Below are 22,729 nucleotides of genomic sequence, written 5' to 3' on the forward strand. Positions count from 1 at the left end.
GGCCCCAGTTTGCCAGGTCCTGTGAGTGGAGAAAAGGACCAGGTATCTGGGGTGGGTAGGCTCATGCCGGGAAGGGAGACTCAGTGGCAGTCTCCAGGCACTGGAACACTGGTCCAGAAACAGGCCCCGAATTGCCTGTTCCCATGGGTGGAGAAGTCCAAGAAGGTGGCATGCTTAGGCTCCTGCTGGGAGGGGAGGTTCAGTGATGGTCAGAAGATATATATTTTTATGTAGCTGTATTTAAAGTAAACTAAAGGTCACATTTTACTGTTATTAAGTTAACTGGATTTAAGCCCATCTAGAAATTAAGGTGCAACTCTTGGTGTGTGTGTAAGGTATTTCAGAGGAGACCAAATGAGAAGGGAACATCCTAACATCCTAGTATAATCTCATGAGATTTAGGTTCAGAAATAACAAAAGCAGAGAGAGCTTACCAGGCTCAGGCCTTCCCTTCTTTCTGAATGAACAGAGCTGCTCCATCAAGATCTCCTTGACATGATGCTGAACCGTTGGAAGCTGTGTGACAAATTAACCCCCTCTTAAGTTGTTCTGCAAAGATTTGTCACAGTGGTGACAAGCTATCTCATACAAATAACCCAACTTCTTCTAATGAAATCATAGCATGTAAGAATTCCATCCCAATTTTGATGTTAACCTCGGAGGAACTTTTATTACTTCACACACTCACTTATGTTCCCCTTACTTGGTCCTAGGAGAGAGGGATGGACTCTAACAACCTGGTAAGTCTAGAGTAACTGCTAGCTGGAGCTCCGAGAGAAGGAGGTAAAGATGAAGTTGGACCTGAACGATGTGTCCGGGAAGACACAAACGAAAGGGAGACAAAACCTTCAGAGTGAACCCAAGCATCTGAGAACTGGGTAAGAAGATTGTCCTTCTACAAAGTCATTCCAAAGAGGTTTTGCGAGGTCATTGAAAAACCATAGCCAAAGTCATTGATGCATAGTTATTACCCAAACATGAAAAATTGTGAAGATGGACACAGAGCATACTGCAGAAGACATAAGGACAATGCGTTTATGGAGGCACAAACTATACATGTGCTATCCAGTTTCTTTCGGGAACCAAAGATTTGCTTTGGACTGTTTGAGGTTAGGATGTAAGATGTAGCTTATTAAAAACATAGAAACACATGATTATTTTGTTTTGATGTTTTAGTTTAGTTTTTGGCTTTTGTTTTCACTGAGAGATATGTTTTTTATCTACTTTTTTTTAATATTTTTTATTTTCCATTTTAAATTTAGATAAGAAACAAGGTTGCTTCACAAGTCAGTACGAGGTCCCTCTACCTTTCCCTCCCCTCCTCCCGTGCCCTCCCCCCCATCCCCCCCCTGTTATCCCCTCATTCCCCCAGGGAGGGTGAGGCCCTCCATGGGGGTGTCCATAGTCTGTCATTTCATATAGGGCAGGGCCTAGACCCTTCCCCAAGAGTTCAGGGTGAGAGTGCACCTCACATTGTTCTATGGGAGTCCAGAGACCGTGTGTATACTTGGGATGGGTACTGATCTGCTGTCCAAGGCTCAATAGATTACCTAGGCCTCCTCACTGACACCCAGATTCAGGGGGTCTTGATCAGTCCCATGCTGGATTCCCAGGCTGATGCCTGGGATTCAAGAGTTAACCTTTGTCTGGTCAGCTGTTTCTGGGGGTTCAACCAGCCCAGTCTTAATCCCTTTGATCATCAGTCCTCCCTCTCTGATACTGGCTTTCTTGAGTTCAGCTCAGTACTTAACCAGCCAGTAAATGAAGTTTCTGTTTCCCAGACTCTCTGGCAATAGGATTGTAGGCTGGCACTCCCCAGATCTATGTCTAAAATCCATATATGAGAGAGTACATGCCATGTTTCTCTTTTTGTGACTGGGTTACCTCACTCAGGATGGTTTCTTCTAGTGTCATCCATTTGCCTGCGAATCTCATGATTCCATTATTTTTTTCTGCTGAATAGTACTCCATTGTGTAGATGTACCACATTTTCTCTATCCATTCTTCGGGGGAGGGACATCTAGGTTGCTTCCAAGTTCTGGCTATTACAAATAAAGCTGCTATGAACATAGTGGAACAGACATCTTTGTTATATGAATGGGCATCTTTTGGATATATGCCTAAGAGTGCAGTTGCTGGGTCTTGTGGTAGGTTTATTCCCATTTTTCTGAGGAATCTCCATACTGCTTTCCAAAGTGGCTGAACCAGTTGGCACTCCCACCAGCAATGGAGGAGTGTCCCCCTTTCACCACATCCTCTCCAGCATAAATTGTCATTGGTGTTTTTGATTTTAGCCATTCTGACAGGAGTGAGATGGTATCTCAGAGTTGCTTTGATTTGCATTTCCCGGATGGCTAAGGATGTTGAGCACTTTCTCAAGTGCCTCTCAGCCATTTTAGACTCCTCTATTGAAAACTCTCTATTAGTTCTGCAGCCTACTTCTTAATTGGGTCCTTTGCTGTTTTGGAGACTCCATTGTGTAGTACTCCATTGTGTAAATGTACCACATTTTCTCTATCCACTCTTCAGTTGAGGGATATCTAGGTTGCTTCCAGGTTCTAGCTATTACAAATAATGCTTCTATGAACATAGTGGAACAAACATCCTTGTTGTATGAACGGGCATCTTTTGGATATATGCCCAAGAGTGGAATTGCTGAGTCTTGTGGTAGACTGATTCCCATTTTCCTGAGGAATCTCCATACTGATTTGCAAAGTGACTGTACAAGTCGGCACTCCCACCAACAGTGTAGGAGTGTTCCCCTTTCTCCCCATCCTCTCCAGCATAAACTGTCATTGGTGTTTTTTATTTTAGCCATTCTGACAGGAGTGAGATGGTATCTCAGAGTTGTTTTGATTTGCATTTCCCAGATGGCTAGGGATGTTGAGCACTTTCTTAAGTGTCTCTCAGCCATTTTAGTCTCTTCTACTGAGAATTCGCATTCAGTTCTGTACCTCATTTTTTTATTGGATCCTTTGGTGTTTTGGAGACTTGCTTCTTGAGTTCTTTGTCAATTTCGGAGATCAGCCCTCTGTCAGATGTGGGGTTAGTTAATATCTTTTCCCAATCTGTGGGTTGCTTTTTTTGTCTTGCTGATTGTGTCCTTTGCCTTACAGAAGCTTCTCAGTTTCAGGAGGTCCCATTTATTAATTTTTAATCTTAGTGTCTGTGCTATTGGAGTTATGTTCAGGAAGTAGTCTCCTGTACCAATTCTTTCAAAGGTGGCTCCTATCTTCTCTTCTAACAGGTTAAGTGTGTCTGGATTTATGTTGAGGTCTTTGATCTATTTGGATTTCATTTTTGTGCATGTGATAGACATGGATCTAGCTGCAGACTTCTACATGTAAATATCCAGTTATGCCAGCACCATTTGTTGAAGATGCTGTCTTTTTTCCATTGTATAATTTTAGTTTCTTTGTCAAAGATCAAGTGTTCATATGTGTATGGGCTAATGTCAGGGCGTTCAATTCAATTCTATTGGTCTATCTGTCTATTTTTGTGCCAATACCAAGCTGTTTTCAGAACTATAACTCAATAATAAAGCTTGAAGTCAGGAATGGTGATGCCTCCAGATGTTGCCTTGTTGAACAGCGTTGTTTGGCTATCCTGGGTCTTTTGTTTTTCCATATAAAGTTGATTGTTGTTCTTTCAAGGTCTGTGAAGAATTGTGCTGGGATTTTAATGGGGATTGAGTTAAATCTGTATATTGCTTTCGGTAAGATTGCCATTCTTACTATGTTGATCGTACCTATCCAAGAGCATGAGAGATCTTTCCATCTTCTGGTGTCTTCTTTAATTTCTTTCTTTAAAGACTTAAAGTTCTTCATGACACCCACATTCCTAAGAGGTGGGGTAGATGGCTTTGGCCATTGAATGCAATGGGTTATAGATATTTGTCATGTTTAGGGTGTCAGTTACAAATTGTTAATGGTCATAATCACAGAAAAACACTTAAACAAAGGAGATTGGATTCTGGTATCTCTGAAAGGGAAAAGGTGGATATAGTATAAAAATGATGAGATAAAAAGGTGGATTGTTGAGTCTACTTTGAACAGCCACTAGTCTCAAATATTTTATATTGGTATGGATTTTAGTTTACTGATACAAATTTAAGGTTATTATTTTTATATTGTATGTATGTTTCAATTCTTGCTAAAGGTATTATACTTCTACAGCTCATTTTAAATGGTTATGTACAGTTTTAGTCTTTGAAAGCTAGTTAGGATAATAAATAAATGTTAATAGTCATCTATAACTATAAAAAAAGACTTAAAGTTCTTGTGATACAAGTCTTTCACTTGTTTGGTTAGCGTTACAAGATATTTTATGTTGTTTGTGGCTATTGTAAAGGGTGATGTTTCTCTGATTTCTTTCTCAGCCTTTTTATAATCCACATATAGTAAGGCTAATGATTTTCTTGAGTTGATCTTGTATCCTGCCACTTTCCTGAAAGTATTTGTCAGCTGCAGGAGTTCCCTGGTACAGTTTTTTTGGGGGGTCACGTATGTAAACTATAATATCATCTGCAAATAGGGAAATTTTGACCTCTTCCTTTCCAATTTGTATCCCCTTGATCTCCTTTTGTTGTCTTATTGCTCTAGCTTGTAATATTCAAGTACAATATTAAAGAGGTATGGAGAGAGAAGACAGCCCCTTGTCTTGTTCCTGATCTTAGAGGAATCACGTTGAGTTTCTGTTCGTTTAGTTTGATGTTGACTGTTGGTATGCTGTTTATTGCTTTTATTATGTTGAGGTAAGTTCCTGTTATCCCAAATCTCTCCAAGACCTTTATCATGAAGGGGTGTTGGATTTTTGTCAACATCCATTGTGAGATGATCATGTGATTTTTGTTTCTCAGCTTGTTTATATGGTGTATTACATTGATGGATTTTCGTATGTTGAACCAACCCTGCATCCCTGGAATGAAGCTTACTTGATCATGGTGGATGAGTTTTCTGATGTGTTCTTGGATCCTATTTGCCAGTATTTTATTGAGTATTTTTGCATCAATGTTCATGAGGGATATTGGTCTGAAGTTCTCTGTCTTAGTTGTGTCTTTTTGTGGCTTGTGTATCAAGGTTATTGAAGCCTCATAGAAAGTGGTTGGCAAAGACCCTGATGCTTCTATTGTGTGGAATATTTTGAGAAAAAAATGGTATAAGCTGCTATTCTTGTAGATTCCTGGGACTATCCCATGCATTAGGTTTCTACCTGACCCCAAATGCCCCCTTTCCAGTCATTTCTTTCACTAGTCTCATTCTCCACACTCCCAACCCAATTCCTCAATTTCCCATCCCCACCCACCTCCAGTCCACTAAGGATGTCTCTTCTATTCCCCCTTCCCAGGGACATCCAGAACTCCCCCAGTCATTGGGCCCTCCTTGTTATCTAACCTCTCTGCATCTGTGAATTGTAGAATAGCTATCCTTTATTTTACAGTTAATACCCACCTATCAGTGAGTATATACCATTGGTTTTTCTGGGCCTTGGTTACCAAGCTCAGGATAATTTTTTCTGGTTCCATCCATTTGCCTTCAAATTTCCTGGAGTCCTTGTTTTTAACAGCTGAGTAATACTTCATTTTGTAAATGTACCATATTTTCTTTATCCATTTTTCCATTGTGGGGCACCTAGGTAATTTCTAGGTTCTGGCTATAACAAAGTGCTATGAACATAGTGATATGACTGAGCATCCTTTATAATTTTGTCTTCTTTGTCAAAAATCGGGTGTCCATAGGTAATGTCTGTCTTTAATTTTGGGTATGTTTCTTATATGCAGTAGAATGATGTATCCTGTTTTTGTATACATGCAGTTAACCTGCGGGGTTTTTTGGGGGGCAGGGTAGGAGACAGGGTTTCTATATATAGCCTTGGCTGTCCTGGAACTCACTCTAAAGATCAGACTGGCTTTCAGGCTGGCCTTGAACTCACCTGCTCTGCCTCATAAGTGTTAGGAGTAAAGCACCACCACCACCCAGCTGCTGTGTCTTTTTATTGGAAAATTGACTGCATTAATATTGAGGGATATTAATATCAGTGATTATTAATTCATATCTTTTTATGGTGGTGTGGTGGTATTGGTAATGATGGTGGTGATGGTGGTGGTGGTGGTGTGTGTGTGTGTATGTGTTTTCCTTCTTTGGGTTTTACTGGTGTCTGAAAATCTACTGCCTGTGTTTTTGTGGGAGTAACTAACTTCCTTGGGTTGGAGTTTTCCTTCTGGTACCTTCTGTAAATCTGGATTTGTGGGTAGATACTGACTAAATTTGACATTGTCATGAATTATCTTGTTTTCTCCATCTATGGTGATTGAAATTTTTTTCTGGGTATTGTAATCTGGCCTAGCATCCATGTTCTCTCAGAATCTGCAAGAGGCCCATCCAGGCTCTTCTGGCTTTTAGAGTTTCCATTGAGAAGCTGGTGTAATTCTGATAGGTCTGCCTTTCTATGTTACTTCACCTTTTCCCTTCACAGCTTTTAATATACTTTCTTTATTCTGTATTCTGTATTCTTGATTATTATGTGGCATGGGATTGCTTTTTGTTTGTTTGTTTTCCATTCCAGTATATTTGGTGTTTTTTCAGCTTCTTCTTTATGTGTGGAAACTTCTTCTATGACGTTGTTGAGTATATTATATAGGCATTTGAGCAGGGATTCTTCTCGTTGTATTCCTATTATTCTTAAGTTTGTTCTTTTCATAGTGCCCAGATTTTCTAGATGTTTTGTGTTATGAATTTTTTAGATTTAATGTTTCCCTTGACTGATGAATCTATTTCCTCTAACCTGTCTTCAACACCTGAGATTCTCTCTTCCATCCCTTGTATTCTGTTAGTGATACTTGTGTCTGTACTTCTTGTTCACTTACCAAAGTTTTTCATTTCCAGATTTCCCTCAGTTTGTGTTTTCTTTATTGCTTCTTTTTCCATTTTCCAGTCTTGAACAGTTGTATTCATTTTCTTCACCTGTTCGTTTTTTCTTTGTTTTCTTGACATTCTCTAAGAGATTTATTGATTTCCTCTGAATTTTTGGTTGTCTTTTCACTATTTTTTGAAGAGATTTTTCATTTCCTCTACAAGGACCTCTATCATCTTCATAAAGTTATTTTAAGGTCATTTTCTTGTGCTTCAGATGCTTTGGAATGTCCTAGTCTTACTGACATTGGATAGCTGGATTCTGGTGGTGACATAATGCCCTTTGTTATTGATTGTATTCTTACACTGGCATTTAGACATCTGAATTTGGAATGATTCTAGGTCTAGGTGTTGGTCCTGTGTTTGTCTTTGTTGCATGGGTGTTTGGTGTCTTGGTTTTTGTTTCCTCTCTGGTCTTCTGGCATAAGTGGACAAGGGTTCTGGTGACTGGTGAGTCTTCAGGTCCAGTAGGGTATCTTCATTGGGGTTTGGGGTACCTTGGGTCCCTTGATCATGTCTGGCTTCCTATAAAACCTGAGTCTTCTTCTAGAACCACCCTGATCTCCAGTAGAGCTGATGGGGCTTTAATTATACATGGGCCTATAACGTGTTCTTCCCACTGATAGGGACTATGACTGGGACTATGGAGTCTGCTGGAGTTCTGAGGAAGGGTTGGCTACAGGGAGGATGATGAGATGGAAAGGGTTGAGCAGCTGTATGGGTCTTGGAGGAGTAGAATCTAGGGGTTGGGCAGCAGTCCAGCTGGCCTCTGGGTCACTCACCTATGAGTCAACTATAAAGGCTATGGCAGAGCAGTGGTATTCCTCTGGAGTTGGGGCCAGGGTCCAACAGTGGTTCTGGCACTGAGCTGGGAGGGGATTGGGACATATCACAGGAGGGTAACTCAGTGGTTGTGGCTGGTGTGGACTTTACCTCAGTGGTGGAAGTTCACTGGGGTTGGGGCAGGGTCTAGCAGCAGCAGAACCAGGAGCCAGCTGGGTTGGCACTGGCCTGGGGAAGGGATGAGGGAGCAGGATCTAGGGAGGGGTGCAAATCCACTAGCAGGTAGGTCACTCACCCTTTCTGACTGTTGTGGTCTGTGCCTCAGTGGGAGTGGTGGCCCAGCGACAGCAGGGTCAGGGGCAAGCTGGGATAGAGTCATTATTATTTTTATAAGAGGAAATATGGGGGCATATCTGATAATGTACATAGCATGAGGGACCTTTCAGCAGAGACTAGAAGTACTCGTTAGGACACTCTTTAGGAAGAGAAGGTCTACAAGTCCAGAGGGCTAAGTAACAGTCACTGTCAGAGTTCCTGATCATGCCTAGCCAATGAGGGGCAACCATGCAATGTTAACAGATCAGCCTGCAGCCTGGTGGTAGGAGATATATAAGGCTCTCTCCATTGCTGAATAAATGAGTCTGATGTTTACCTTTTGCCTGATTCCTAGTGTCTGTACCTTTGACACCTTGTCACCCCCCCCACCTCCAGGGAGCGTTAGGACCCAGATAGAGACATACATATGTCCTGGACATATATAATACATAGTTTCAGTTTTTTACTTTATCCATGAGTAGAAATTTGCATCCTGCTCTCCAGAAATTTGCAATGGTGTTATTTTTGTTTTGTTCCTCTGATCTACTTTGAAAGGCTTTAAGCCTCAAACTACATGGTATTTTTTTTTATTGGTTGTGACCACAGATTACAGTGACTTTCACTGTGGACAGTATCATGTGCATACACTGGGACTACACTGTGCCAGCCGTAAGAAATGTGAGGTGAGGTTAATATGAGGTTGTGGTCTAAAGCTTACTGGGGCAGGCTGGGGTACAAGACTTTCTGAACTTGAGTTCGCCCAAGCACAGTTCCCTAAGCAGATGTGGCCGAGATAAAGGTCCATGGGTAGTTAGCAATGCTTTAGCACAGAGACCTTCAGGCATGAAGAGACAGAACATGTGCTGTTACTGTGTTAGGGATGTGGCAGCCACTTCTGTGTATACAACACTGCTCTTTCAAGACTACGGTTTTACATGACTAGAATCAGGCATTAACAAAGGAGAAAAGCAATAGCAAGAGGCTTTGAACAAGGGATGTCAAAGGGCCTTCTTTTTCATTTAAATTAGAAACAATCATATTTTACATATCAATTCCAGTTCCCTTGGCCTTCTTAAATGATGTCTGCTTTCTGAAGCTCCCACCAAGCACTAACAGCTTCTAAACTTGCCAGCAGTGTTTCAAATGCCACAATACAGAAGAGAAGCCAGCTCATAGGTAACTTCTCCCTCACATACCTGTTGTGAAAATCATCCTTTTACTGTGTGCACCCACTGAGTTGATGAGTTCAGAACAACTGGCATAAACCTACTAGCATTTTAAAAGCTAAGCCAAGACTACACGCTCAGTCTGAGCACCCTGTTTTAGACACCACTGAGTTTGCACTGTGTTTGAGCAACAGTGGATTAGACTTGATCATGGTTCTGGCTTCTGGATTGCTTGCCTTCTAGAACTGTTCCAGAGAAAGACTGATTTCAAAATGAGTTAGACCAAGAGCTACAGTGAGCTGCTGTGCCATGTTTGTCATTTGGATGCTTTAAAATTTAGCTCACAAATCATTTGGCATTAGGTGAGGCCCTGAAGAATCTACATCCAGGAAGAGATCAGCCATGCTGTGACTTCCAATCCAAATTCTACCAACTACTAGGAACCCCTCTAGCTGCCCCTGAGAAGAATATTAAGTTTTTTAAAAATGGAGTTTCTTTAGCATTTTTCACCACAAGAGCAAGAGAATTTGACCGTGGACTTTGCTTCCTTCCCACTTCTCATTAAACCTGAGTATTGTGAACTAGTTCCTTCCTTCTTCTTCCTCCGGATCACCTCTCCACCTGTCTGCTGACCCAGGTACTGCATGATGCCTTCCTCCTGGTCCCATTAACACAATAAAAATAGAAGGGAATGTCAGCCAAGCTATCTTTTCTTTGAACGCATCAATGACATTTCTCTATTGAGAGTATCCCTGTCCTTTGGGAACATGGGGCCTGGTAGGTCAGTCATGCCCCAGCAGATAACCACACACCCATACATGTATGGGTAGTACTAGTTGAATTAATGAACTAATGAAAAACTTCCCAGCCAAGTGAAGGTCATGATTGCAAAAGGGCCATAGGAATGATAAAAAGTCACAAATGGATCCTCGAAAGACATGCAGAATATTTGAACAAATTATTTGTGATACTTTTGAGGTATGGTTTTAGTGTTATTATACTGTTTTTATAAAATGTAGACTATTGTCTCAAAAATATTTAGGTGTTATGTTACAACATATTACTTTTGTCCTCAGTGAGTACCAATATGAAAACTGGCTCAAGCTTCCTAAAATGTATAAAAAATACTTAATGTATATGCTGGAGTTTTACATGTTTGCTTGTCTACTGTACAAAAGTGATGAAGTACTATGCACAATGATACATCAAAAGTTATGCATAAACATGTTCACAGCACATATACCATGATAATCTCTATGCTTTAGCAAAAATAGAGTTCCATTCCACAGCTGTTACAAGAACAAGACGACTGGGTTACACAAGTGTAGAGTATGTATCAGTAAAGAGTTAATTGGGTTCACTGACTTTGGAAGATCTGACTGACCATCCTCTTGGATGTCTAGACTTTGGGGATACATACAGTTAGCACTGTATCTTGGGTCCAGAAGTCCTCAATTTTAATGTGATCAGTAAATACTGATGTACCTATTTGGGACAGCATTTTTAATAAACAAAACTTGTTTGCAAAAGTCCTTATTTACCATGCCATTTCCATGGAGAAAGCTGCTGAGAATTCCTGAGAGTTGCCTGGAAACCAATGAGAAATATGCAGAGGTTGTAAAGAAGTATTTTTCCCCCTAATTGACTGGTGTGCTTTGGTGGGCAGAAAGCCACCATCCGCACCTACCATTAGAGTATGAGAAGATGTTAGTAACAACGATGGATTTACCTCAGCAGCACCTATTCTAACTCCACCTTGAGAACAAAACATACTTTCAGAAAGGAAGATGTATATTGAGACAGGGTCTCACTATGGAGCCCTCGCAGGCCTTAAACTCACAGAGATCTTCCTGTCTTTGCTTGAATGCTGGGATTAAGGGCATGAGACACCACATGTGGCCAATAACATTTTTATAAGAGAACATGAATTAGGGAAGGAGGAGGAGTGGGGTACACAAAGGAAGTTATAAAGAGGTAATAATGAGGGTAGATATGGTAATGTGCATTGTATGAACTTTGAAAGAATAACTTTTTTGTTTTTCTGTGTAGCCCTAGCTGTCCCGGAACTCACTCTGTAGACCAGGCTGGCCTCAAGCTCAGAGACCTACCTGCCTTGTGCTCCTGGGTGCTGGGATTAAAGGTGTGCACCACAACAGCCAAGCCAAAAAAAATTAGTTTCCAAAGCACCCCTCGGTGTTTTTTTATTTGATTCTGAAATGTGTCCCACAGGCTCATGCTTTGAACTAAATGCTTGCTCTCCAGCTGGGGACACTAATGGGGAGGCTGCAGGATCCTAAGGATGTGGGGTGCAACTAGCAGGAATAAGTCATTAAGGTGAGTCTGTTTCCTGGTTCCCTCCCTTGACCTCTTCATTATGTCCATTATGGTATAGGAAGCCCCTGTCACAGCTCCCTGCCACAATGAACTCATTCCTTCCCCCACTAAGATAGACTGAAACCCTTTGAAATGATAGTCTTTCTCCCTTACTTCTGCTATTTTGGTCAAGGCAATATAAAAACTATCAACACTGCCCATGTAACTACAAGAATTAGACTTTTGTTGCCTCTCCATCCCAAGTCTCTTCAGGCCCCATGTCATGACAGCCTCTCTGTTGATAACCCCAAAATATTGTGTTTCCTTGTTGATTTCCCTAACCCCTATCCACACAGGCGTAAATAGTCCATTTCACCGTGACATCTGTTTCCTGCTAGATTAAGAGGACACCATGAAAGCATGAAAGGGGAATTTGATGACAGGAAAAGATTATACCATATGACTAGTCATTTGACTCTTGAAGAGGCTACTTTTAAGATATGGCTGCACTGACTTAGAGAAGTAAAGTAACATTTAAGCGAGTTTCAGCCGTGGATACAAAATGGCCTGGAGAAGTTGGTTTGCAGTGCTTTGACCTGTGTAGAACAATCTGAATGCCAAATCTGTGTGGCTCACAAGTGGAAGCAATGGGTAATGACTAGTATTTGCAGAACACCGTCAAAGAAGTAGAGGAATGGTCATCTTGTGGGTCCTTTCCCTGAAGTAAAGGCAACATCAATGTTTAAATAAAGATTTAGGAGTTTAAGGTCAATAGACTAACAGAGAAAAAAATCTGAGAAATTTTGTTTGTAAAGGTATATTTTGTTTCCACTGGTGCAGAGAGAACCCCACTTGAACAGTGTGTCTTCAGCCTCCTTCTATTTTGTCTTTCCTAATTTCCTAAAGCAGATGACTCTGGAAAGAAAAACTGCAAAGCCATGTTGTCTGTCCTCTCCATTCCATAACACCCTAAGTATAATAAGTGGGAAGTCCTCTCAGCTCGTGTTCTAGGCTGTGTGTTATGGGAGAGGGAGCTAAGGCATTCTAGACAGCTACAACATGGTAAAAAAAATTGTCTATTCTATAATTCCGTAGTAAGAAGCACCTTTGTCTCCAGATTTAAGCCACACTTTAAAACAGTAGGTCTATGTATTTAGATTTCCACCTGTTTCATTCCTTAAGGAAAGATGGAAACATGTACCTGCTTTCTTTAATGGTCCATGACAAATACTAACATAGGAGTCTTTCAAATCAAAATGCCTATTTCTCTAATATATTTTCTTGATATATAATATTTTCAATAAAGATTAAGTTATATCAATTCATTATTTCCTTCCCAAAACAGAAACTGTGATACTCAAAAAACACAAATAATTGAAATGATATAGCAACAAGTAAAATGATAAAAAATATATCTTATATTGTTTGGAACATTTCAAAAATATTTAGCAAAGGGTTTTAGACATTTACAAAAACTACTAGTTACAAAAAGTGATAGAATTTTTCATTATGGTCCTCCTTCCCAACTCTTCCATCACTACTATTTCCTCTCCTTTGTGTAAAAGGTCAAAGGCTGACAATATCTGCTTGTAGGATAACCATAAGTGTGTGGACAATGGTGTCTAGTAAAATAACTGCTGACACCATGTCATCATGAATGATAGAAAGGAACACTGGGACTCATAATAGAGTAAGGCCCTCCAGAGTTTGTGTCATATTTGATTTCTGACAAGGCATACTACAAAATTGTTCATTGGTAAAGATTTATCATTCCACAGAAACTGCTGGAGTTAAAGGGGGAAAGTTCAGAGAAAGCTGTCTATATTAAAGTGAAGAGTAGCCAGGCGGTTCACAGAAGCTATACAGGGAGGTATGCTCAGAGAAAGAAAATGTTAGTAAGCACAGCATCATCCATGGTACTTTGTGGTGATTAAATCTTGTGGTTTTATTCATGCAACAAACCTTTCTTTCCATCAGATATGATCTTGAGGCCAAAGCCAAGGCCTCAAGATCAAGTTCCTGCAGAAGAGAAGAGGTTGCATTATATATAAACAGCATGAGGGAAAGGGATATTAAGTAGACCAGTGAGCAGCGTGGCTCAGTCAATAAAATCCAGATTTGTGAAAAATGAACTTCTATATTAAAATGAGAAAACAGTACTTGAAGAGGGATGGTTACTTTATTGACCAAGTATTCTGGGTGATATCTGCTCTGGTCAGGGTTACTACTACTGTGATGAAACACCATGACCAAAAGCAACTTGGAGGTGGGCAGTGATGGTGCACACCTTTAATACAAGCACTTGCGAAGCAGAAATCAGGTGGATCTCCTAGTTAAAGGTCAGTGTGCTCTACTGAGTGAGCTCCAAGATAGCCAGGACTGCATAGAGAAACCTGTCTGGAAAAACAAAACAAACAAACAATACAATACAACTTGGAAGGAAAGGGTTTATTTGGCTTACATCTTCACATCACTGTTTTTCATCAAAGAAAGTCAGGAAAGGAACTCAAGCAGGGCAGAAACCTGATGCAGAGGCAATGGAGGGATGCTGCTTACTGGCTTGATCCCCATGGTATACTCAGCCTGCTTTCTTATAGAACACAGGACAACACATGCAAGAGTGTCTGTAGTACAAATAATATAAACACAGAGACAGACATTGGGATTCAAGCTGAAGATCAGGAAAGCAAAGCAGCCAGCCACTAGAGAGCTCTCACCTCTACCAATGATGAGACCAAAGGGGAGATTCACCAAATCTCAGATTGCATCTCCAGATTGCACTGCTCCTCACCAAATCTCAGATCACTGCCTGAGACTGCACTGAGCTCTGTATCCTCTCTAGTGCTGGGATTAAAGGTGTGAGGTCTGTTTCTCCTTTAGACTGATTCACTGTCATGTAACCCAGGGTGGCCTTGAATTTAGATATCCATCTGCCTCTGTCTTACTTCTGTCAGAATAACTAAGATAAATAATGCAAGTGACAACTCATGCTGGTGAGGATATGGGGCAAGGGGAACATTCCTCCATTGCTGGTGGGAGTGCAGACTTGTACAGCCACTATGGAAATCATAATGATGGTTCCTCAGAAAATTGGAAATCAATCTACCTCAAGACTCAGTTATCCCCCTCTTGGGCATATACCCAAAGAGCATTCCATCCTATGATAAGGATACATGTGCAACTATGTTCATTGCAGGTTTATTCATAATAGTCAGGAACTGGAAACAACCTAGATGTCCCTCAATGGAAGATTGGATGAAGAAAACATGATAGATTAGCATAATAGAATATTAATCAGCAATTTTAAAATGGCATCATGAAATTTGCAGGCAAATGGATTAAACTAGAAAAAAATCATCCTGAGTGAGGTAACCCAGACCCAGGAAGAAAAATATAGTATGCATTCACTTATAAATGAATATTAGATGTAAAGTAAATGATAATCAAGCTACAATCCACAGACCTAGAGAGGTTAGGTAAAGAAAAGGGGCCTGGGGGTGGGCAGCATAGGGGAAGCATGGATCTCCCTGGGAAGGAGAAATGGAGTAGATTCTGGGGATGGACTGGGAGGTGGATGAGGACAGGGTTGGAGTACGGTATCAGTCCATTGTCTGAGTTTAGTTCCTGCTATGATAAAACCCTACAACAATTCATGGAAAAAATGGCTTACAGGGCGTAGTCAATCACTGAAGGAAGCCAAGAAATCAACTCTAAGAAGGAAAATGGAGGCAGGAACTGAAGCAGAGGCTGTGGAAGAACAATGGTCACTGACTTGCTTCCCACTGGCTTGCTCCTATCTTATACATCCCAGCCCCATCTACCTGCTCATGGGCATTGCTACTCACCATGGGCTGAACCCACACACACATTAACTAACAACCAAGAGAATGTCCTACACATACCAGACCATTGAAGGCAATTCCTTGACTGAGAATCCTTCTTCCCAGGTGACTGTAATCCTATCAAGCTGACAAAACCTAACCAGAACTCCTACCAAGGACATAGAGACATACCACTTCCTCGTAAAAACAGAAGCATTTCTCCAGGCAGGAACCATTTCCTATTGCCAATCATCCTGAGAAAGGTTAGCCAGGAAGATGCTGTGGAGCTTAAGTGCAGAGGACTCATGTGCCTCTCTGAGGGAAGAACATTCTGGGTTGTAGCTATCTGGGAATTGTGAGGTTCTCAAATAGAGTTTGGACAATCTCTAGTTAAAGACAGGTAGAAAGCAAGATAAAGAGTAAACCAGTAAGTGCACAAATGTCAACATAGTTTGGGAATACAGTTTTTAGAAATCCTCTGATATAATCCCATCTTTTTCCGTGGTGTCTGGTCTTAGATGCTCTGATGATAATTTTAAAGGGCCTGGTGTGTGCCTTTAGGAAGGAACAGTATATTTCTCTTCCTAGAACCCAGAGAAAGAGTGTGAGTACGCAAGTGGGTAGGGGAGAAATAGTCAGGAGAGTTGTACAATACACCACCTGGTAGAGCTGCTCCTTCCTAAGGACCAGTGATCTGAAAGGCAACCCCAGAATCAAATAAAGGGCAAAGAGAAGAAACTCAGAGGTTTGTGTCTACAGAACGAGCACTCACAGGCCAGCTAGAAATGACTGACATTTTCCCAGTGATCCTCATTTCCTGACAAAGAAACGAAAAAGCACCCTGACTAATAATTTTGACTCAGATAGTGTTTGCTTGACTTACTGATAGATTTGGACAACTTCACAATCCATTATGCACAGGTAATCACCTGTTTTTGCCCAAGTCAGTCCCAGTTTATGCCTGTTGTCCCTGTATAATGACCAACAATGCTTGCGCTCTTTACTAAGTGCTCAATCTTTAATTATGAAAGATGTAGTCACCTTTTACAACTATTGTTTCCATTGAAAAGACACTGGAAAAGAAACACACGGGTTTAGAAGGGAAGATATCAGTGATGCATGAAGGAAGGGCTTTATGAAAAAAAACATTGCTAGTGAGATGGTTCGTTGGGTAAAGGTGTTTGCTGACAAGCCTTATAAGTCCTGAGTTCAGTTCCTGGAACCTATATGAGAGAGACCCAACTCAAGCAACTTGTTCTCTGACCTCCACACATGGGAATAGCATGCACACACACACACACACACACACACACACACACACACACGATGTAATTTTTAAAATTCCAAAGAGAAAAAATGTTAATGATTTTTTGGAAAAGAGAACTGTTCGTTAAAATAAATGCAACAAAAAATACCTGCTGTGTGGTATACAGTCTGTGCTGTGCAGTGTGTGCTGTGAGGGGTGAGTTTCATGAGGTGTAGCATGTGGATTGTGGTTTACAGTGTGTGGTGTGCGGTGTGTAGTGAATTGTGTGTGGAGTGTGAGGAGTGATGTGTAGGATGTGGTATTCAGAGCAGGGTGTGCAGTGTGTGTGTGTTGTGCAGTGCACAGTGTGTGCAGTGTCCAGTGAGTGAACACAGTGTGTGGTGTGCCCTGTGCAGTATGTGCTGTGCAGTGTGCAGTGTGATATATGCAGTTGCTGTGTGAGATGTGCATTGTGCATTTTGTGGTGTGTGGTGTATAGTGTGTAATGTGAGATAAAAGGTGTGTCACACACAGTGTTAAGTATGCAATGTGCAGTATATGGTGTGTGAAGTGTGCGGTGAGTGTTTCAGGGTGCATGGAGTGTGGTATGAGTATAGTATGTGGTGTGCTGTGTACAGTGCATACAGTGGGCAGAGTGTAGTGTGTGTAGTTAGCTATGTATTGTGAGGTGTGTGCAGTGTGTACTGTTTGTGTGTGTACACATTTATACTTTATTTGTGAGTACATATGTAAATGTATGTGATCACATATGTATATTTATGTATGCATACATGTGTATATATATTTTCATTGTATGTTTATGTGTGTATGTGTATATATTTATGTTTGTGTGTGTACATGTGTACATTTATGTGTGCCATGTGTTTGTTTCTGTGTGTATGTGTGTTTCTGTGTATGCCTATATGTATTTATGTTTGTGCACATGTGTATATTTATGGTTTTTGGGTTTTTTTTTTTTTGGTTTTTCGAGACAGGGTTTCTCTGTGGCTTTGGAGGCTGTCCTGGAACTCACTTTGTAGACCAGGCTGGCCTCGAACTCACAGAGATCCACCTGCCTCTGCCTCCCGAGTGCTGGGATTAAAGGCGTGCGCCACCAACGCCCAGCATATTTATGTTTTTATGTGTATATATATGTTTATGTGTGCATTAGTGTGCGTGTTTATGTGTGTATATGTATGTATTTTGTTTGTATGTATATATGTGTATAGTTATGATTGTGTGTACATGTGTATATTCATGTATATGTAGATGTGTGTACATCTATATAAGTCATGACTGTGCATATATATATATGTGTGTGTGTGTGTGTATTTAGGTTTGTGTGTACATATGTATGTTTATGGGTGGATCCATGTGTATACAAGTGTATATTTATGTGTATGTACATGTGTATGTTTATTTGTGTGTGTGTACATTAAATGATTATGTATATGCTTATGTGTGTTTACCTGTGTATATTTATCTATTTATATCATATGCATATATTTCCATGTATACAGGAGTATGTTTACGTTTGTGCATTTATACATATATATGTGTGTACATGGATATATTTATGCTTCTACATGTGTATATTTATGTATGTATATCTGTGCATTTTTATGTGTATGCACACACATGCATATTTATGTTTGTGTGTACATATATATTTATGTGTATACATGTGTATATCTAAGTTTATGTGTACAAGAATATGTGTATGTAGGTATATGTATATTTATGTATGTCCATGTGCATATTTATATCTGTGTTTATATTTATGCATGTGAATGCTTATGTTGTGTAATTATGTATCTTTATTTATACTAATGTATTTTTATGTGTGGCATATGTGCATATTTGTGTTTTGTGTGTAAATTTATATATTAATATTTATGCGTGTGCATGTGCATTTTTGTGTGATTACATGTATATTGTATTCTGTGTGCAGTGAATATAGTGTGCATGGTTTTTTGCAGTGGGCAGTGAGCAGTGTGTGTAGTATATAATGTGGGATTTGCAGTGAACACAAGGAGATACATGTGTGTGCACACCACACACTCTACAAGAACACTGCACATTGCACAACACACACTGAACACTACACACTCCACACAGAAATCAACACACACTCCACACTCACAGTAAACCCTATACCACATACAGCACAAACTTCAGACCACTGACATCACATTGGACATCACACCACACACCATGTATCACACAAACCTAACTATACACACCAACATTAACATATACATGTACACACAGAAACATAAGTATGCACATATATATAAATATGCACATGGACACACACATAAACATACACATTTACATACCCATAAACATACACATGTACATGCACAAACGTGCATATACACATGTACATGCAACACAAATATATACATGTGCACATATATACACATACACTTGTAAACAAACAAACATTAACTACACATGTACACACACATGCAGATATGTACATACAAACATAAACGTACACATGTATGCACAAATAAATTTATACATGTACTCACATAAATATATACACTTAAACACAAATTTTTACATGTACATACAAACATATAATCACACACCTGTACACACACATAAATGTACACACATATACTTAATTTTTGATCACTTGTCATACACAACTCTCTACAATTTTACATGGAGTAATACTTTTACTTCCTCAAATATTTTGAAGAAGACTATTACTACTAGTTGTTTTTCAGTAGCAACAATTGGTCAGATTGGGTAAATTAATTAACTTACCCAAGGAACACATCAAGGGGTGAGAGAGCAAAAGTAAAACAGGCAGTCTGGCCCTCGTCCCATGCCCTTGGCTGTCAGCGAATAATGAACAAGCTTATTTGGATAATGTGTTGGGTAAGAGAGGAGCTAGAGATAAAATGGACAAGATGGATTAAAGGGTCTCTGTTGTCCTGGCACAACATTTGTCCTTCACTCTTTAGTATGGAGCTGATGAAAGATTTTGAGGAATTGGCTAGAGCGAGGCTTTTCTTCATGAGAATACAGAAGGAATCTGAGTTAGACTGATGAGGTTGATTTACTAGCACTGGTTTATTACCTCGAGTTTATTTTATAGCCCCTGCATGAGCGCATGCACGTAAATGACAGCTCTAGAAATTGTAACGAAGAGCTTTGGGGAAAAGATGAGCAGCAAGGATGCAGAGCAGGGAGCAGGCAAGAAGCTGGGTAGCTAGGTACCCTGCTGCTCACAAAGACTTTTTATTTAGAGAGAAAGCAAAGCCCTGCATCAGGTGTGAAAAGACTGCTAAGACGAAAGGAGGGGACTGGAGGGAGCACGAGATGAGATCAGCATTACTGGAAAGGACTGGAAAGGCAAGTCCGCTATGTACTAGAAGATTGAACCCCGGTGGTAGACCAAAGCTTTGACCAAAACAGCACCCGTCAAAGGCTGCTTGATTTTGAGGACTTAATCCTAAATTTCAATCTACTGAGGTTTTGTTTTTCTGGGAAAGAAGCATAGTTGATAACATACATATACAGAAAGCAATAGCATGTTGGGGTTTGACTGCAGGGGGTACTAAGGAAGTGTAGTCCCCAGCTGGAGGAGCTATCTTGGGAGTGTGTGGTAACCTACCTGGAGGAATGTGTCACCCAGGGCATGTCCTTAGAGAATACATCATGTCCTGGCCTCTTTTGTCTTTCCCCTTTGCTTCTCGGTTGCCAAGAGAGGAGAACAGCATCCCTCCCCTGTGACATCCCTTCACATCCTGAATGTCCACCTGCCTGAAAGCAATGGATGCAGGTGGCCATGGACAGAAACCCTTGGAAACACGAGCCAAAGAAAACCCTTCCTTCTTTAAGTTGTTCTCGCGGGTATTTGGTCATAGCAATAAAAAGTTTAGTAAAAAGAAGTACTGTGCGTAGATTGGTGAGAAATGGGTGAGTAGATGGGCAAAACAGATTAATGAGTTGATGTAACTGGGTATATGAATACATAGACAGAAGGTGTTACTGCATGTTTAGTGAATTTTCCCGCTCTAAACTGTGGACGTTGCCACTGTGATAAGATTCCAAGAGCTAAAAGCTACATTTGCAGTGTGATTTACATGGTCCATGTAGCAGTAAATGGGAAAAGGAAAATGACTGAAGGCCTTGGTAATTGTTTCTAACATATGAGTTTGGACAATTGATAGTGGTTCTTGAGGTTTAAACTGTGTGGTATTTTACATTATTAAGAAGTCTGGTGAGAACTGGAGTTTGGGACACAGCATTTTCCCTAAATGGTGAAAGCAAATACTCAGACATGCTGCTGGGAATCATACTAATCTGAGTAGCCAGCACTGCTACCTGAGGTCATGGTGATGTCCTAGTTACAAGCCACCTCTGTGGGCCATGTCCGTGTCCGTGGTCCTACTGCTGCCAGCATCAGTGTTGATGCCAATGGTCCGAATTACCACCAAAGGTTATGCAGATGCCCATGGTCTGTGCTGCTGCCTGAAGGCATGTCAGTATCCTTGGGCTCTGCTGCTGCTACTGCTGAGTGGGGGGCATATTGATGTCTACAGCCACATCAATGTCCATAGGTTATGCTGTTGCCAGAGGCCATATTGATGTGGGTAGTCTATGCTGCCACCTGAGGCCATGTTGCTGTCTTGTCATCCAGGCAGTCTCTGAGGGCCTTGTCTGGGTCTGCGATCCTTCTGCAGCAGGAATTCGTACGAGTGGTCTGTGCTGTCCAGGAACCATGTGGAGGCTGGTGATCCGTGTTCCCACTGACTGAAAAGAGCAAATGAGACTATGTTTGTCATAATATGGTTGACTGCAGACACACAGGTAAGGAGAGAAAGGGGAGGTCCCCGAAACAACCGCTATCCTTATTCCCAATGCCCCCCCAAAAAGATAACAGCCTACAAAGGAAGCCACCAAAGAAAATCCTTAAAAAGTATGACAACAGAATGGGAAAAGACATTCACTAACCCCACATCTGACAATGGGCTGATCTCCAAAATTTACAAAGAACTCAAGAAGCAAATCTCCAAAACACCAAGGGATCCAATTAAAAAGTTGGGGGTCTGAACTAAATAGAGAATTCTCAATAGAGGAGTCTAAAATGGCTGGGAGACACTTGAGAAAGAGTTCAACATCATTAGCCATTAGGGAAATGCAAATCAAAGCAACTCTGAGATACCATCTCACTCCTGTCAGAATGGCTAAAATCACACTTTGGAAATCAGTATGGAGATTCCTCTGGAAAATAGGAATCAGTCTACCACAAGACCCAGCAATTCCAATTTCAGCAAGTATAGAGACAACACAAAGTATGCTTTGTTTTTCTTTTACTTCTTTTGGTGCAGAGATCACAAGACGAGGCCGGACATGAAGGGACTGGGAAGGGATTGGGATCAGGGTGCATGATGTCAAACTCCCAGAGAATCAATAAAAATGTTATGTGTAGGTGGTGGAAAAAGAAAGAAAGAAGAAAGCAGGCTGAGCAAGCCATGGGGAGCAAGCCAATAAGCGGCACTCCCTCAGGGCCTCTGCATCAGCTCCTGCCTCCAGGTTCCTGCCCTGCTTGAGTTCCTGTCCTGAATTCCTTTGATGATGAACGGTGTCATGGAAGTGTAAGTCAAATAAACCCTTTCTCCCCAAAACTGCTTTGGTTATGGTGTTTCATAGCAGAAATAATAACCCTAACTAAGAAATGTGGTGTAAAATTGGCATTATAGTTCTTTTAAAAAAATCTTCACTAAATTTTTAAAATTTTTATTAAAATTCCCATGAAAATAAATAAAAATATAGGCATTTATTTATTGTATGCTATGAAAATAACCTCACATCTCTTTTCTAGATAATCTATATTTTGCTATAGCATGAATGGAAATCTCAATAAGGAATTTTTTCGACTGCTTGTACAGTATTTTGAGACAAAAGTTAATTTTGCAGATGTGCTCTAAAAATATTTTGGTTTTTAAATTATTTGTTGCTGCATAAAGACAATGAAAGAGTTTTTAAACTGGTATTTTTAGACTATATAATGAGATCATTATTTCCAGAGAATAATTCCCCTTTCCAATTGCATGAAAGCGCTACCATAATAATTTGATTTAGATTGGGGGGAGAAAAAAACCAATCATGTTCTCTTTTCAATTAAAAGACATATTTTATTTCCCAACACCT

The 22,729-nt window shown here is 40.5% G+C and overlaps 1 long non-coding RNA gene across 1 annotated transcript in view; it reads right to left on the reverse strand.

Moving 5' to 3' along the window:
- Positions 1–19,184: 19,184 nt before the first annotated feature.
- The window catches only part of LOC121138745, a 29,510-nt gene continuing 25,965 nt past the window's right edge, over positions 19,185–22,729 (reverse strand). The window contains exon 3 of the long non-coding RNA XR_005875605.1: positions 19,185–21,328. This is a non-coding gene — a long non-coding RNA (uncharacterized LOC121138745). The remainder of the gene's footprint in view (positions 21,329–22,729) is intronic.

Source organism: Mesocricetus auratus, unplaced genomic scaffold (genome assembly GCF_017639785.1).
Source record: "Mesocricetus auratus isolate SY011 unplaced genomic scaffold, BCM_Maur_2.0 Super-Scaffold_6730, whole genome shotgun sequence".
Taxonomy (NCBI): domain Eukaryota; kingdom Metazoa; phylum Chordata; class Mammalia; order Rodentia; family Cricetidae; genus Mesocricetus; species Mesocricetus auratus.